General features: G+C 42.7%; 1 protein-coding gene and 1 long non-coding RNA gene across 3 annotated transcripts in view; one reads left to right on the top strand and one right to left on the bottom strand.

Moving 5' to 3' along the window:
- The window catches only part of PPM1A (protein phosphatase, Mg2+/Mn2+ dependent 1A), a 30,372-nt gene extending 25,812 nt beyond the window's left edge, over window positions 1–4,560 (bottom strand). Inside the window, exon 1 of one of the 2 annotated variants that reach the window (XM_034061734.1) lies at window positions 4,205–4,560. The gene's annotated coding sequence lies outside the window, so the exon portion shown is untranslated. The remainder of the gene's footprint in view (window positions 1–4,204) is intronic. The other variant, XM_034061733.1, reaches the window with a different exon arrangement.
- On the top strand, window positions 4,111–15,744 carry LOC115946588 (uncharacterized). Its single transcript, XR_004549547.1, has 3 exons — window positions 4,111–4,259; window positions 13,544–13,627; window positions 14,733–15,744. It is a non-coding gene; the product is annotated as an uncharacterized lncRNA (long non-coding RNA).
- Window positions 15,745–19,094: the final 3,350 nt, after the last annotated feature.

Raw genomic sequence — 19,094 nt, 5'->3', positions numbered from 1 at the left:
CTATCAGAATACAAGTCATGTTACACTCGAGTTCTTTGGGTTTGTAAACTATTATCTTAAAGACTTTAGAGATCTTTTTATCTATTAAAATATTTTTACCTGAAATGAAAACTAGGATGTTAGCAATAAAGAGGCTAACATACTTTTTCCTCTATATGTAAACTGTTAGGATTACTCTACATTTCAATATTGAAACCTGATTAACCATTGTGCTTTGTATCACTCTTAGATGCTCTTCTGCTAGCACTCTGCTGTAAGGTTTACACTCTAAACAGTGTTACGTGTCAGAACTACGTGTAGATGAAGGCAGTTTTTATTCTGTTATTTTAGTCATGTATAAGCATCTTTTTAGAAGAGCTGTTTAAAAAAAATAAGCAACTGTCTCACATATTTACAAGCACTGTGTTTTGGAGACTTCAGTTAGCAAGCTGAACTAGCCATTAGTTAGTTTTACCAGTACATGAAAACAACAACAAAAAATAATAAAATGAACACTCAGTAAAACAAAGGCTTATTCACTTCAAACACAAACGAAAAAAAAAAATAACACTGACTTGACAGACATCTGTAACTTAGTATGCAATTTAACATAGAGGAGTTTAGCATACAGAAATACAGCAAAGCAGACCTTCCACGGCAGACAGAAATATAGAAAAGCAGGCGTTATAGCAGATAGAAATACAGAAAAGCAGATCTTACAGCACTGGTTTAACGCCAGTAACAGTCAAATACCAGCTCTAGCCAGAAACAAAAATCAGTCTACTCACGCTCATGGTATCATGCTTGCTTTCTTCTCCTGTCCCAGTTACAACTTCCTTGGTAGAAACATTCCTCCTAGTCTTAAGATTTAAATTATTTGCTCTAGCAGTGCTGCATCTTAATAAACCCTGATTTGTTCTAGCACAGATAGCAACAGAGGCAACCTAAAGAAGCTACAAGAAGATAATGCTATCTCCACTGTGATGCACACCACATCATGGCTCAAATACATGAATCGTTCTTATGCATGCCTAATGGCATGTGCACAAAATGCCATTAAAAAAAAATATCACATTTTAGGTACATTCCCTGGATCTTCTAAATATCCCAAGAACACTGGTGTTTTTTTCAGGGATGACATTGTTAGCACAGTTTTCCATTCTTTCAGGGAGGAGTACTGTAGTTAAACATGCTTAAATTTTATAGAAGTTTATTTCTTATCCTAGTATTTTTACTGAAATTTTGATCATGTGACTAAAACTAGAGAAATCACTAAGAATTCAGCAACAAAGCAGCACACAAAAAGAGCTTTCTTTTCCAAAGAACAAATAAGACTACAGGTTGCATCATCTAAAAAAGTTGTAGATGATACACAAATGTTAAAGTTAAAAAGTGAGGTACAACTTATGAGAAAAGATGAGCAAAAATTACAAAAGGCCACATTGCAATAGCAAGAATGATGTTTGGGTCAGGTGTAACTACAAGTCACAATTGTCTTGACTTCAAACATTGTTACTATTCAAGTCTTTGAAGTGAGCTGGTCTGCAGAGACAATGAGTACAATTATTTTACAGTACATCTCATTCCAAAATTTGATTATTTAATAACACAACCTGCATTATTCAATCACTTAATTGAAATATAGTTCTGCTAAGCCAACTACATAGGAAAAAAAAGTATTTTTACATCAAAATAGTCTTGAACATGTAAAAATTAAGTAAATAGTAATGACAATATTTTAGTAACAAATACATTATTGTGAAATAATTTATATTTGGGTCATTTGGTGAAAGCAGCTGTTTTGTATTCCCTAGCTCCACTAAAAAGGAAAAGTGCAATAAGATCCCCTATTGACAGCTGCATTCAAAAACATACCAGTTACATAAGTTTGCAAATTATACTGTGCCAGAGTTAAATATCTAAGCATTTTAACGACAGTTCTTAAAATGCTATCTCAGCAAGAATGACTCAACTTCACTGAATAAACTGTGCTCCAGATAAGAAGCAACCAGCTTGATTTTATAGAAAAACATTTTTTTTATTCTGCTTTAACTCAAATTGCTCTGAGTTCTGCTTGTTTAGACCTGCAAGTTTCACCAGTCATTTGGCATTTCCATCTCTCAGTTTCAAAAGTATCTCAAGTTCACCTATAGACAGTTAAGTAAATACTTGGAAAACAAGTATAGTTTTCTACTGTACGTCATGGAGAGAGATTTACCAGAAAACCACCAACCAAAGCACTAAACCCATAAACCAGACCTAGGACTTGCCTGTATCTGAGAAAAACACTCTTCTGCGCCAGATTGTGAGAGGACAGACCAGCTCTCTCCAGACAAGCTACATTTATCTGAGGGTTTTATCAGGAATCTGCCCATGAGGAAAACATTAATAACTGGCATGATGGATCAGCAAGTCTTAGTCCAGTTTCATATACAAAAGATAGATCCAGAAAGGCCTGAAGAGAAGCCTTTAGGAGCAGTTGTCCCTACCCCAAGGAAAAATGCTGGTATACCTATCAGAACTGTCTTCCTTTCCTTCAGTTGCTACTTTGATTTAATAGGTAAAATGTAAAACATCCCTGATCCATGTTTCCCTCCCCCTACCCTGTGTCTCTGATGTTATTCATAGAGAAACTATGAATAGTAACAGGAGGGAAACTATCAGAGAAGAAATGCGGCTAGAACTTGCATGATTTTTTGTCATTTGTCAATTCACAGAGAGTCCTGAGTACCAGCAGCTGTCTTTAATTTCACTAGTGCTTCACAAATCCTGCTTCAGCCACCTAACCATTGAAACAGTATATATACAGGCTCAGGAAAGTGCTACATCAGCTCCTACTTGGAAAATAATTTTGTAGAATCACAAGAGTTAGAACCTCTACTTTAGAATGTTTCTACTTGCTCTGATGTTAAACATCACAACCTAAGGAAAACGTATCCCCTACTGCTCTCATGATCTATAAGTGCCTTCTGATTAAAAACAATTAAAAAATTCCTTTGTATGACACACAGGACCTTAAACCTTAAGGTTACCATACTGGCCAGCTGACTGGCCAGCACCTTCTCATTAAGAAAATGTACTACTAAAAAGAATGAATTAATTTCTTGCAAGCACTATGGTAAACCTTAGTTTTGCAACAGCAAAATTTTGCCATACATAGTACTGAAATATTGTAATGGTACTAAATAAATATAAACACCTTATCTAAGAAATGTCTATGAAATCAATTCTGAAACTATTAACCTGCAGCCTGTCTTAAAGCTGCATCATACCTACTATGACACAAGCTAATGTAATAAAAAGGTTAGACATATTTTCAGAACCTCTGGCATTCAACATGCAAGCCCAAATATCCAGTACATCCCTGGATAACTTTTTATTCGAGGACAGTGTCATACTGCTATGTACTTTGAACACGCACGTTGGTAGATCACAGCTCATCAGTGTAACCTTAGCTCACGACACTGTTTTCAAAGACAGAGAAATCTCTATCAAAACTTTAAACGCGTGAAAGGCGTTGGCAAGTAAAAACTGCCCGCTGCATAGTAATGTCACTATCTGGGGAGTGCTTGATGCTCCGACCCTTACTAGGGTGGGGTGCTTTATAAATAGATGCGTGCTGGTTGGGTTTTTTTTGTTTCCCCAGTGGCGTGCCCCAAGCGTTTGGGTGGTGATGGGAGAGAAGACTGTTTATAGCCATTATTAAATGAACTCTTGAATCGGCCAAGGAAATGGGGGAGGGGGTAGCTGATGCTACCTGAGCCAGGCCCAAAATAATCTGCTCACCCTTCTCCACCCCTGCCCATGCCCGAGGGGCTGCCGTACCATCCCCCACCCTTCGGTCAAGCCGGCTGCAATGCAGGGGCTGCGCAGCGTGGCCAGGCCACCTTCGGCCCCGGGGGAGGTGTGGGGGGTAATGGCTCCTAGCAGCAGCATCCCACATCAGGCTCGCACCCCCTCCGCCTCCCTTCCTATTTCACTCCTTTTCACCGCCCCGACCCGGTACATGCTGCTGCCGCCGGGGATGGCGTCTGCCTCCTCAGCAGGGCTACCAAAGAGCCTCCACCCCCTCCGGGCCTGCCCCCTCCCGCCGCGTCCGCCCCCACATGTTTACAGGCCCCATGGCCCGGGCGGCAGTGGACGCAGCCCCCTCCAGCCTCGCCGCCGCCCCTAACACGCCTCAGCCCGGCCCGCCGGAGGCCTCACACTGCGCAGCGCTACTTACCCCCCGGCCGCGGTGGACGGAGCCGGCTGTGGCGGGCAGGGCCGCTCTCCCGAAGGTGCGTGAAGGCAGGGAAGCCGGGGACAGGCGGGGACGGCCGCAGTGGGTCCGCCGGCGGGCGGGCAGGCCGGGGGAGAAGGGGAAGGAGGGGAAGGAGAAGGGGAGGGGGGCACTCGGCGGGCGGCCTTGCCTCAGTTCATTCACAAGCGGCGGCTGTCGAGGGCGGCTCTGTGCCCAGGGGGAGCCTAGCGCTCATTTCGCCTTCACTCCTCTCCCCCCGTCCTCGCTCGCCGCCGCTCGGCCGCCGCCGGCAGCCCCCCCCCCTCCGCGGCCCCTTCTCGCCGCCCGAGCTCCGCGCCCACTCGCGCACCACGGCGGAGCGTTCTCCGCCCCCCGCGGACGGACACACACATACGCGCGCGCACTGCGCCGCCGCCTCTGCCTCCTCCCTCCGCGCAGGCGCGCCGGCAGCAGCCGCGCGCGCGCTGCAGAGGGAGGGGAGGCGGGAGTGGGTGCGCGCGCACGCGCTCTTCTTCGACCATTCCCTCCTCGCTGTTGGGGCGCGTACGCACGCGCCGGCTTCCGCGCTCCTTATGCCCCCCCCCCCCCCCCCCCCCTTTCTCTTCCGTTAGCAAAACTTAGACCAACACCAAGGACGCGTCAAACACCGGTTTTCACGGGAAAAACCCGCCTCTGGCGCAGCGGGAGGGATACCCGGATGTTAGGTCTGGGAGGGCTGCAAATGCACGGGGGATAGCGGTGCGGCCGTTACAGGTATTACATCACTCTCTGCCCCATGCCCCAAGTCCGTACTGTGCCGCACCGAGCATGCGCGGAGGCACGAGTTTGGGCGGGGTAAGGGGCGAAGACGTTAGCGGCACCGTCCTCTTTCCTGAGGTGGGAGGCTGAGGTGGGTGTTGGGAAGTGTGTGTCGTTGTGTCCCGATCCCGTGGTAGTGGCGGTGGCAGCATTATTATTTCATTGCCGCTGCTCGCCTGCGGTCGAGGAAGGAGGCAAGCAGGCAGCGGTGCTCAGGTGGTATCGCCCGCAGTGGTGTGTCTCGTCTCCTTGAGGAGGCAGCGGGCGCGGAGTGCAGAGCTTCTTGCTTCTCGGTGGGGACGGGCTCTGGAGAAGCCGCTCTGCTCTTGTTCCGTTCCCGAAGCCGCGGGCGACCGCAGCGCCGCAGGGATGTGCTGTGATATCCTCTTAGCTGCCTAAACCAGACCCCTGGAGGCTGCCCCGCTGGAAGGGGAACCGCTGGCAAAATCAGCAGCGGATTACCACTAATGAACGCATAATGGGTTTAATAATCTATTAATCCCGCGATTTTCAGTGATTTTTGATGAAGGCTGGCGTGTTGACAAAAAGGACGGGAGTGTATTCGGGGAGCGTCTTCCCCCCGCCAGTCTGCAGAGAACAGATTTAGAGAAGAAACTGTTACACAAGCCTCTAATTTTGTCTGGGGGAGCGACAGGGGGAGGACGACGAATGTTGGGCTGTGGGAGAGGATACTCAAATGAGGCTGCGAGAGGGGTGGTTGGGGACGGGGGACGGACGATGGCAAACGACGGTGTCCTCCGTGTGGCTAATTCCAGCATGCCAGGGTTAAATCACGTGTTTGGGGTATTTTGAGGTGTGGTGGATGCGAGGCGGAGTACTTTTAAAGGAAGGATTAGGAACGCATGGTAGTTTTTGAGGGTGTGAAGAAAGAATTGCCCACAGAGGGAGAGATAGTGAAGAGGACTCCAGAGGTGAAGTGGGTACTTAGCTAAAGAATCGGGAAGGTCGTCTGCTTTAGGTAGTTTCCATCGTTAACAGCAGTCAGAGTAAGCAGCTCTGTGATAAGGTTTCCCTAAACGGATTGTCTGGAAAGTCCCATATTGCTGGTTATGTGCCCTTAGTCTTCGGAGAAAACAATCGGTGCAGCTTCATCCCTAGTGAGCCACCGGCTGCAGGCAGGCAGTTAATCGAGGGCTCTTGTGCAGGTAAGGCTCCAAAACCAGCAAAGCCCTTCCCGGAGCTAACTAAAAAAGTTGTGACAAATACAACAAAACCTCATCCTTGTAGGGCCTTCCTGGAACAGATAAATCATCTCTGTTTTGGTGTGATTACAGAATCGCCAGTTTTCATTGCTGACTGTGGCGGAACGGTATGTTGATATCCCAATGGCGTTTGTTAGCGTGGTACTGAACGCTACTCAGTAGTGCCCGATGTTGTGTCGGCTGTACCAGACCTTTTAATTCTAGTTAAATGCAGCAAAGTTTGTTAGTGGAAACAAATCTTTAGGGAGATTTAAATGTAAAATATTCTGAAAATACATTGTGGGAGAGCAGAATGTATATAGTGTATTCCAGAAGAAATGGGAGACTTTGGAAGGTCATGAGTAGGTAATTCCCATAATCGTAACCAATGCAATTTTGAACCTCTCTTGGTATCCAAAGGTAATTGGTTACAATTTTGATGCAGTTCAGATTTAAAAAACTGCATTTCCCCCTCTGCCCCCCTCCCCCCAAAAAACAAACAAGCAACCCACCAAAACCCTTCTACAAGGTACAGACAAGGCAGAGGTTATGCAGGATTGTTCCTGCAGGCACGTGCCATGCGTCTTTAATTTCTGGACTTGCATTTAATTTTTCATCCTCTTTTTTCACTTTAATAAATCTCCTAAGACTTTTGAGTTATATACAGTTGTGGATTTAATTTAGATTTTGTTACCTTCAGCTGTGTTTTTGTGTGGTTTGTTGGGTTTTTTTTAAAGTAAAAGTGAATGAAAACATGGCCCAGGTTTGTTTGGGTTTCTTTTGTGATGCCCTAGTTTTACACTGCTGGAATGTAATGACAGCAGAGAGTTTGCTGCTGTCATTTTGTATTTACATTTTCTTGGGAAATTGGATGGAATCAAATTACCACAGTATTTTCTTAAAGTGTAGCTCTTATTTTTGTTTGTTGTTTTTGTCTGGCCTGTTGTACTGACAATGAGAAGAAATATTTACAAGAAATTCAAACATCACCTTTAATTAGGATACAACAGCTGTGTATAATCATAGAATAATAGAATAATTAGAGTTGGAAAGGACCTTAAGATCATCTAGTTCCAACCCCCCTGCCATGGGCAGGGACACCTCACACTAAACCATATCACCCAAGGCTTCATCCAACCTGGTCTTGAACACTGCCAGGGACGGAGCATTCACTACCTCCCTGGGCAACCCATTCCAGTACCTCACCACCCTAACAGTAAAGAATTTCTTCCTTATATCTATAAACACCAGATGGATAACTTCCTTCAGGCTTTATGTCTTCTTGTTACTATACCTGCAACACATTTGTGTGATGACATGTGTAGGTACCTGTGAAAGCAGCGTGCCGTTGGAAACTCCATAAAATGCCAGTACTGTAGCTATGATTAATAATCACATGTGATGTTTAAATCATCAAAAGTACACACCTAGGGTGTATCCTGTAACCAAACTGAACTTACCTAAGAGATGGCACAAAAACTTTGGTCTTTTGAAGAACATCATATCATATGCTAACATCCCACATTCTTGAAGTGCAGCAGTTCCGATACAATTGCTTTCTGCTGAAGTCTTGTAAAGGGCTGTGCAAACTGCCACACTTTGGCCCTTCCAAACTGAAATTTATGCTCTGCTGGTAGCTTTTTAAAACAAGTTTCAAATGATTAGCACATTTATCAAAAAACAAATGTTAGTAATTTTAAATCTACAAAATTAGGTACAAAATTATTAGAGCATTGCAACATGGTTTTCTTATTCTAGCAGTGAGAGAAAGAAAGCAGTTCTTGGTCATGAGTTTTATTTTTCTAGTGAGAATTTGCTGAAGCAATTCAGGAAAATCAGTAGGAGCAAAGTGCAGTAAAGACCAAACTATCACTAGAGTGGAAATCCTTTTATGCTGAAAATTAATATAAAGCTTTATTCTAGATGATTGCTATTATTTTTGTCCCACTAGTTTTCTGTTCTATTTTTCTATGTGAAATACAGGAAAAACATGGCACTCCCAATTTCTTCAGAATTTTCTGCAAAGATGTCCAAAGTAAGATGACAGAAATTCAGGCAGCTCAGGAAGATAACTGCAGTTTGTCTAGGTTTTCAGAGCTGATCAAATCACCTGCATTTCACATGCTTCTTTCTATGTGTAGCAAAATGTCACTGAAGACCCAGTAGCCAGGAAACTTCGCTTTTCATGTGGAATGGCAAAATTAAAAAAGAATGTCAATATAGTCTACAAGCATTTTAAAGAAAATGAAAAATGAGAGGAAAAAAGAGAACCATTTAAATACTGAGTCCCCCTCCCCTTCCTCAGAATTTCAGCTGCCTCAGTAGGTGAAATTGAAAGGTCTTGTCTTTTTTGTCCTGTTTGTCCTGAACTTGTCTGGTTTGCCTCTTTTTATGTAACACGTCTGATGTCTGAAGGAGTGCTGGCATGGCCTGCCAGAGTAAGCCAGTTCATTTTGCCTGCGGTGCATATACTGCATTCCTGATGGTACTGTGTAAGTGGTCTTGTTAGGACTGTCTGCTTTGTTCTTCAATGCAGAAACCATCAACCAGCTTGAAGCAGCATCAGTACAAAACAGAAGTTGGTTTGAAGTACTCTAAGGGCTGGGTTGAATTGACGCATGACAGGACTCCAGCATAGGCACCTTTCTGCGGTTCTTTCCAAGCTGAAGGGGATACACCTTATTACATCTTCATCTATCAGTGGTCAGTGCTTACATCTTCGTGTTCAATTGCTGAAAGTTTAATTTTCTTGAGAAGATCTTCTGCTGTAAGACGAGCTGTGAAGTAGAAAACAACCAGAATATTTTATCAGCTAGGCTTTAGCCCATTCTGTTCACTAGATGATTCTTCTGTTTTAAAAATGTGAGGGTAAATGTAAGTTGCTGTCTTCATTTGCTAATAGTAATCTGTGCATGAAGGCCTGTATCCTCACTGAAGTTGGGGACAAAGCTTCCATTGACCTCAGCGTTGCAGGATCAAACCCTTAGTCATTAGCATGTTGTAAAAACAGCTGTTATCCCAGTGAATTTTAATGGACCTGCCTACAATTGTCAGTTGTTTAATCTAAAAATTAGCTTAGCAATCACAGCTAGAATTACATATCAGACTGTTGATGCATAAGAATACTTCATACTGAGTCATCCAGAGTCTTGTGATGTTCTTAGAGTCTTATAATTATTAACATTCGAGCAAGAGATTCTGAAATTCGAAAAAGACTGAAATTTCCAGATGTGAAGGAGATTAGCTCTGATGAGAGGATAAAATTTATATTCTGTAAACTCATTTTTTTTCATATTACTAGTACTTTTTGTTAAAATAGCTGGATCTAGTTGCCTTCTTTGTACAGCCAAACACAACTTACTTTTTGCTATGTTCATTCATATAAGTCTGCTGAATCAGTTGTCTCTTAATAAACCTGTTAGTTGGAACACAACTGAAGAGATAATTCTCTGTGTATGTTAATTAAACAGTTAAATTACACTAAAAGCAACATGTCAGAACCGAACCCGAACCTTGCTTAGTATTTTTCAGAATAGGTTTTCCACAGTGCCAAGGATTCTGGAGAGTCCAGGATTTTAAGGTTAATCCTGTTCTGGAGCTGGGTTTTACCACTTACGCCTTTTTTTAGTTGACAACATAACTGAAGTTTAAATTTAGTTTCATTACATAGGTGCTGATGTGGTATGACTGTCAAAACTAAAGACATTGTTTCAGGTTTGCTGGCATAAGGGACATGAGAAAAATAGGTATGAGATCATAAGCTATATTTGATGGTTTTCTTAGAAAAGCAAAACAAGTATAATTTTCATTTTTAGCATTTTTGTGACAATCCATGGTGGTGTGTTTCTTTAGGGATGGTGCAGAACAAAATACTAGCAAAGCATTACCACTGTAAAAAGGATATGCTTGTTGTGCAGGTCAGGGTCAGAGTTTCAGGAGGAGGAACCTATCAGAAAAAGATGAAGTGCAGGTCACTTTAGCATATGTTCTTTTGTAAAACATTTAAGTGCTAGTCATGTGGTACAGTGTCGGAGGAACCCAGGATCAAGAGGATGACTCAATATGAGTTACACGTCTTGTTCACTGTATTGATCACGATCGCCTATATTTATACAGTTACTGATAGCCCATGTGCTACTAAACACTCTTTCATTGGTTACATTAGTTTGTCCACCTGCCTATCTATAAATAGCTATTGGCTAAGCTAGAATTTCCATGTTAGTTTCTGCGTCTGCTTACAATGGTTCAGTGTATTATACTTTGATACATACACAATAACTGGCTGTATTAAGATTGGATACATAATCAATAGCTTGCTGTATTAGTGGATACATGTACAGCAACTAGGATGCAATTGGGTACATTAGGCGGATGAGAGCCTGGTCTCCAAAACTTGTGAACAGTTCACTGTTGTGTCTTAACACATTCCAGTTTCTTATCTTGCTTGCACTGTTACTTTTGCTTCTTTACCCACAGCTTTCTTCATCATCAGTTCATGTCAGGCTTCACATAGGCACTTGCTGGTTTAGGACTGTGGCCTGCACTCCTCATAAATCCCATCTTCTAATGCTAAAACATCGGGATTGGGAACAATATGCCCACTGCCTTGCAGCCAGTCCACAACAGTTCACTGTCATTCACTCAGTTTCAAGCCTGGGTTGTGCAAGTCAAAATCAGGGATTATTCAGCCCTTCATAATTCGTGTGCCCACACTCCATCAGCTGTTGTTCCACAATACAGCTTTTTCTCAGAGTATTACTCAAACCATGGATGCTATTTAGAGATGATCCAAGTCTCCACCCTAAACAGAAAGGTATCCTTCCATTTTGGGAAATATTAGTTTATCTACTGGATTAGAAGGCCAGCTACTTTTTGAGAGGTTTGGGAATGTGTCTTCTTTTAAAGACTTCAAATATGTTTTCTTGATTGTTTCAGTTTATTGTACATCACACATGTATTTATTAAGATAAACCTGTGTTTCCATTATATTTGTGTGTGTGAAGGCATACATTATATTTTTATGAACACATTTCTTTTTTTCATTTTTTAACCTTTATATGAATAATCAAAATATTCGGCTAGTGCTTGACATTTATTGTGTTGCATTCTCATTACTCCCTTGTGATGTTTCTGTGATGGGGCTATGGCACTGATGGACAGGGGTAGAGCAGTTGATGTCATCTACCTGGACTTGTGCAAAGCGTTTGACACTGTTCCACACAACATCCTTGTCTCTAAATTGGAGAGACATCAATTTGATAGGTGGACCACTTGGTGGATATAGAACTGTCTGGATGGCAGCACGCAAAGAGTTGTGGTCAGTGGCTCAATGTCCAGCTGGAGACCAGCAATGAGTGGTGTTCCTCAGGGATCGGTGTTGGGACCGGTCTTGTTCAACCTCTTTGTCGGTGACATAGACAATGGGATTGAGTGTGCCCTCAGCAAGTTTGCTGATGACACCAAGCTGTGAGGTTTGGGTGATAACACTGGAGGGAAGGAACACCATTCAGAGGGACCTTGACATGCTTGTGAGGTGGGCTGATGCAAACCTTATGAAGTTTAACCATGACAAGTGACATGGACAGTGGGATTGAGTGTGTGATGTTCAAGGCCAGGTTGGACAGAGCCTTGGGTGACATGGTTTAGTGGGAGGTGTCCCTTGTCATGGCAGGGGGGTTGGAACTAGGTGATCTTAAGGTCCTTTCCAACCCTAACTATTCTATGATTCTGTAATTCTAGGTTTTACTTTATTTTATGTCCAAAATAAACAATATAATATCTTGTTAGAGCCAAGATGAGGAAGAGGAAAAAAGCTTGTCTTACAGCCATGAGAAAAATGATGAGGTGAAAAGGGAAAACAGTGGCAATGTTAATTCACAGCAGCCTGATGAAAACATTAGCTCACTCTACAGAGGTCACAAAATTGCCATTCTATGACATAAATTTCAGTTAATATAGACAATGTCTCAGCACAAAAGTAGCAGTTGACCTGATGTCGTGGTTTAAACCAAGTCTGCACAGCTGGTTCACTCACTCCCCCCCTTGCTCCCCTGACTCCTGGAGAGTTAGGAAGGAGAATCAAAGAATGTAGCCCCCACAGGTTGAGATAAGAACAGTTTAATAGTTCAGGTATAACACAAATCACTGCTGCTACTACTACTACAAATAATAATGATACAGGAAATAACAAGTGAAGAGAACACAACATCTCACCAGCCACCAGCCCATAACTCACCCCACCCTGCCCGACCGAGCACTGACCGATACCTCCTCCCTCCCCCAGGATTCCAGCCCTTCCGGGCCTTCCCAGTTACATCCTGGGTACGATGTGCTATGGTATGGAATACCTCTTTGGCTAGCCTGGGTCAGGTGTCCTGTCTCTCCTTCCTCCTGGCCTCCCCTCCTCCCTGGCAGAGCATGAGCTCAGAAAAAGGCATTGAACAAACCAAACACCCGAGCAGTAACTCAAAACATACTTGCTATCAGCAACCGTTCTCAGCCCGAAAGTCAAAACACAGCACTGCACCAGCTACCAAGAAGGAGAAAAATGACTGCTACTGCTCAAACCAGGACACCTGAGTTGAACCCATGTTACATGAGAAGCTCATGACCAGTAACAGTTAGCAAATACGAATTTTCCTGTAAGTGCAAACTGAAAAGCTAGGTTATGTACCTGCAAAGCACTAAGCAAACATTTCATTCTGCTGCTCTCTAGGCAGAAATTGTGAATCCTCAAAAATAGCTGATGTGCATCTTGCTGTGAAACCTACAGTAAAAACCCCCACCATCCGAATGCAATTTCTAGTGTTGTTGACAAAAATGAATTTTAGGATCTTTTCTGAACATGAATCCTAGAAGCGTTGAAGTTGTTCCAATGACTTTCAAGTTAAACTAAAGATTCCTACTGACATCAGTGTGTCTGGATTGGGTTTATATTTCTTATTTGCTCAGGGAAGCATTAGTACTGTCAAAATAACTTCCATCAATTTAAGATGGAGTAATGATACAGCAGTCACTTTTCATAAAATCATAGAATAATTTTGGTTGGAAGGGACTTCTGGGGGTCATCTAGTTCAAGCCCTGGCACAAGACGTGTACAGTGAGATGGACTTAGTTAAGTCTGTCCAGCTGAGTTTTTGATATCTTTGAGAATGGAAATTCCACCTCTCTGGGCACCTGTTTCTGTTTCCAGTCAGAACTTCGTACATTGCCATTTTTGTCTGTTGTCTCTTTTCTTATCACTACACACCTTGAAGAGTCTGCAGTTGAAGACAGCAATTAAAATCCTCCCTTTTCCTTCATTTCTTATGGCTCAACAAAGATGGTTCTTCACATCTCTCTTCATCTTGGTGGTCCTCCAGTGCACTGTCTCCAGTATGTTGAAGAATCTACTTACCCAGAAAAGGTACCAGGAGAATTGCTTAAATAGCTTTGATTTACATACTTGTAGCTAGTATTCTGCCTGTTGCTGTGACATATAACATGCTTTTAAACCTCATTAGAAAACTCAGCTATGCAAAATAAAACATTACTATATTTTGCAGCTCTCCCAAACCTCTTTGTGTTGACACCTGTGCTACCATACACAGAAAACTGTATGGATCCTCAACAAAGGCTGCTTTCACTGAGGCTTAATGTCAAGTAAAAGTTGGCTTCAGAAAGTGGAATAGGTGAAATGCTCCTCAAAACATACACATCTTGGGTTTGTGTTCCTGTAGATTTTAAACAAAACTTCTTGCAGCATACCATCATACACACCTTGAGGAGGAATAGGGCCCTCCTGACAGACCTATATGTCCTGTGCTGGGCAGTGCAGGAGACTTGCTTAGATGCTGGTAGTATTGAGAGTGGTCTTAGAGCTGCCTTTTCTTGGTTTTGGTACCAGAGACTGTTAGAGTACCAGCTGCACCAAACTTTCTCTCTCCCAATATCAGCATGTCCTACCCTTCAGCCAATTAAGAAAACACTAGGTTCTAATTTACCTTTCTGACACTCAGGGATTTTCTGAGATGAATAATTAGATCAGGGTTCTGTTTTATTGTGTTGCTGGAACGGAAGCTAATATTTAGCCACGTATTTCCTTATCACTGGCTCCTTAAAATATGTATTATCTAAGCAGGGCTACTGCCTGTGACTTTTGCTGAGATACACAGGGAAAAAAAACCATCCACAGTAGTGTATCCTTCTAGATCTCCTTGCAGAACATCATCATTAAAATGCCTATCACAGGGTTCTGCTAAGAGCCAGGTCAGGCTATGATTAGATTTTTAGGCCATGTTCATTTTTGGACTTTTTGCCTGAGGAATTCCACAGGTTCACATGCTTGATTATGCAATTACTTTCTTGAATGAATTAAAAATCTCTCCCCATGAACAGTTTATATGCCCCAAACTGATCTTTTTCCTAATTTATGTTCTGATAGTAAAAGGTTAAGAAACAGAAATCTGGATTTTTCTCTTTAAAATGTTGACAATGATCATTCTCTGTTATTTTGTGTTCTACTTTCATAGAACCAGCAGAGGGTGCCTGAACTAGAGAGCAAGTATGAGATTTGTGCTGGAATTGATAATGTAAGTGTAAAAAAGGAAATAAACTTTAATTTCCTTCTCTATTAAAATGAAAGAGGACTATGTTAATGAAAATGAAGATTGAAACTAACTGTCTTAGGGAAACTAAATTATTAAAAACCTGTCAAAAAAGTAGTGCTAATAATGAAGAGAAAAAATATTTGGGGACTAGGAAAGGATTTTTCATTATCTGATTCTGTCGTTGGCTAACAGCTGCTAAAGGACTGGTTCCCTGTGTTTACTGAACACATAAGCTACTCCATAAGATACCTCTGTGTAAGGGGATGGAGCAAGAGAAAATCTTTAAATGCAGGATTCAGAGCAGGTTCTTAATGCATGTTCCCTGGCCACCCCACAGTGGAGTTAGTTTCTGCTGACTACAGTGGGTGCTCAGGGAGACAAAGTTCAGCAGAATCAGACTTTTGGACACCACCTTCTCCTCCTCCTGTCCCTCACTTAATATTAAATGTTGCAAGAGAGAAAGGTTTTGGTAGTTTCTTTCATGAATAGTCTTTTCAGTACCAGTACAGAGGGTCCATGCAGAAAGAAACATTTATTGATTCATCACAATATATTTAAATGGAATAAATATTGTTTTACATATCTAAATATGTAACTGGAAAGTTCCAGATGTGGAAAGGTGATTGACTTTGGTGACCTTAGAACCCTTAGCTCAGGAGGATAGATTCACAACAGGGATCTAAGAATTGGAATGTATGTATCAGTGACAAAGTCTGCCTCTTCACCATCACAAGAGGTTTGTTCTATATGAAGAAAACAAAGCTTTTTTATTTTTCTTTTTAAAGAAAAACATTAAATACTTTATTTCCCTCAGTTATCCACCTATGATAATAGTCAACTAACATGGTTTGTTCAGCTGTGTTCTAGCCTTAACTATAGTTATTCCTTTGAGGAAAATTCCTTACATATTTGTATCTTTACTTTCTTTCTATTCTCTTCCCGATCCCTCCGGGAGCAGGGGGGAGGAAGGGGTGGAGGGGAGTGAGCAAGTGGCTGTGTGGTTCTGTGTTGCCAGCTGGGCTTAAACCACAACAGTTCTTTTTGGCACCTAACGTGGGGCACGAAGGGTTGAGATAACAACAGATCTGACTGGAGTGTGTCTAATCGTATTTGTGATAAGGATTAATTGTTTTGGATTAATAGTCACTTGTCACAGTGCTGATTTATTGGCTCTCAGAGTTGTTGCTCTTGATCTCACAGTTCCAGTATGTCATACCTTACTTACAGCTGGTATTTGCTGTATTAGTGTTCATCAGCTGGGGGCCTTAAGCTAAGGTTCTTGTTTCATTGTACTTTATGGTAATGACTTGTAATACAGTAGACATGAAACTGATTTGGCTTGTGTTCCCAGTGTGGTCAGTGCCTCTATACTTTGGGAGATGTATAACAGAAGTGTTTAGCAATTACACATCTTTTTTCCCCTCCTCGGGTAGTCAGCCTGTGAACAAGACATTCCCTTACCTTCCCAGCCCCCCCATCAGACCGTTTACAGCATCATTTGAGAGTTCTGAAGGTTTTGAATGGCCTGTGGGTACTCTTGAGACCTGCCTACTAATTGTGATGGGGATCACCATGTTGGCACACATACAGAGTGTTTTATACCCACGACCATTTTGTCTGATCTCAGAAGTTAAGCCGAGTTGGGTTTGGGCCTTGTCTAGGATTTGACGATGATATAGGAGGACCAAGAGATTTTCCCTGAGGCTGGACAGTCATGAGTGGTGGGGTGTATGAGAGAGTATGGGCAAGTATCTAGGCCAGTGAGCCCCTCCAGTACTTTGGGATTTCACCACTGAAGAAGTGCAAAATCCAGAAAAGGTGTATTGTCATCCTGGTCATACCAGAGAGGGACAAATCATGGCAATGTGCTGGGGCTTGGCCTATGGTTACAGAGCCCTGTTCAACACCATCCAGCACCTTTAAAGGGAAAAAAATGTCTCTGGATCTGATGGCAAAGCAACAGACAATGCAGCTACTCTGACTCCAAATACAGCAGCTACTCAAACTCTGGCTACAACAGATAATGCAGCTACTCCAACTCCAAATACAGCAGCTACACCAACCCTAGTGACAAGTACAGCAGCTACTCAAACTCTGGCTACAACAGATAATGCAGCTACTCCAACTCAAGTACAGCAACTACACCAACCCCAGCGACAAGTACAGTAGATACTCAAACTCCAATCACAACAGACAGCACAGCTACTCTGGCGCCATGCACAGCTACACCAACCCCAGCAACAAGTACAGCAGTGAAGCCAAGCAGCTGGGATCACTTGCAAGGGAAGGGGGAACTGAGAAAGCAATTGCAAGAGAAAAACAGTCCCTGAGCCTTTGGAAGCAGCCAGTTGCAATCACAACAGTGCACCGCAGCGATATTGCACCAACCAAGACTCCCTGATTCCCATCCATAAGCTGATCCGTAAACTGGAGAGCCAAGGAGTGATCAGTAGGACCTACTCACCCTTTTAACAGCCCCATATGGCCAGTGTGAAAGTCTAACGGAGAGTGGAGATTAACAGTAGAATATTGTGGCCTGAATGAAGTCACACCACCACTGAGTGCTGCCATACTGGACATGCTAGAACTTCAGTATGAGCTGGAGTGAAAGGCAGACAAGTGGTATGCCACGATTGATATTGCATGTCATGGTTTAAGCATAGCTGGCAACAAATAACCATGCAGCCTTGCTCACTCTGCTCCCTCCCCTTCCTCCCTCTGCTCCCAGAGGGATGGGGAGAAGAATTGAAAGAATGTAACTCCCACAGGTTGAGATAAGAACAGTCCAGTAACTAAGGTATAACACAAACCCACTACTGCTACGACCAATAATGATAAGGGAAATAACAAGGGAAGAGAATACAGCTGTTCACCACTGTCCTTGGTCAGAGTAAATGTTACAGAGCAGCAACTAAAACTATCGGTGTTATCAGCACTGTACCGAGACTGAAAGTCAAAAACACAGCATTGCACCAGCTACTAAGAAGGAGAAAAATGACTGCTACTGCTGAATCCAGGACACGCTCTTTGTAACAAACATGGAAACATGTCACTGACGTAGTGACAGCAGAATTGTACCTCAGACCAGCATCGATCAAAATTATGATTGCATTTAAAAGGCTCAAATGGCTGTCCCTTGCCTCAGATTATTTTTTCAGTTTTCAGTAAATGTTATTACAAAAGAGACATTTTCTTAAATAATCTGTGGCAGTTAAACCGGATATGAAATAAAAACTATAGAAAGAAGGTACTTACCTATTGTCTAATCAGACAGATGCATGTAGGAAGGAGTTTTGGCACTCCGTTACATTTATGTGTGACTGTCTTTGCCTGGATGTGTGTTTGCGTGTCTCCTTTTCTAGCAACACTAAACCATATGGCATAGGTAGCATTCTGAAGCAGATAACCTTATTTCACTTGCACTCAATTTATTATGGGTTCTCCCTAAGGTTTTATTTTCCTAAATAAAGCAAAGAGCTTTTCTCCTTAGAAGCTGTTCTGTTTTTCTCACAATGGACGAGGAAATACAGGAAAAGGGAATATAGTGCTGCTGTACTTACTGCTATTCTTTTTTATGTTATTGTACCCACATAAATAATTCAGTGAAGTAAGAGATTTTACACAGACACTGAAATAATCTCAGGTAATTGCTGTGGAGCTTTTACTCTAGCATAGATCAAAGAAATTGCATGGTGGTACCGTGGAAAATATTCATACTCATGCTCCTGCAGTATTATTACCAGAGCCGGCATCAAGTCATCTGAGGCCCCCTTGTGAACGTTCAAAGAGGTAGCACTTCACCCATATATCTCTGAAAATGCACTCATTTTATAGAACTACAAAATGGTTTGGGTTGGAAGGGCCTAAAGCTCACCCAGTTCCAACCGCCTGCCAGGGGGAGGGACACCTTCCACTAGACCAGGTTCCTCCAAGCCTTGTCCAGCCTGGCCTTGAACACTGCCAGGGATGGGGCAGCCACAGTTTCTCTGGGCAACCTGTTCCAGTGCCTCACCACCCTCACAAGGAAGAGCTTCTTCCTAGTATCTAGTGTAAGTGTATCCTACATAAGGCCTGCATGCATTTCTGTCCCGTGCCTGGCAAAGAGCAAAGAGAATTATTATGGGCTCCCCTTTTATATTTGTACCCTTTGATGTGAAAGACTTTTAAACATTCAGGTAACAGCAACAGAGTTTTTCTTGTCTGCACATAAACACTAGCAATGCAGTGGTGAAGAGCTGTAGGTGAGAGTGATGTGATGTCCATAAACACCGCAGTCCCTGCGTT

This window comes from Melopsittacus undulatus, chromosome 4 (assembly GCF_012275295.1).
Source record: "Melopsittacus undulatus isolate bMelUnd1 chromosome 4, bMelUnd1.mat.Z, whole genome shotgun sequence".
Taxonomy (NCBI): Eukaryota; Metazoa; Chordata; class Aves; order Psittaciformes; family Psittaculidae; genus Melopsittacus; species Melopsittacus undulatus.
This window is presented reverse-complemented; position numbering and strand designations above follow the sequence as displayed.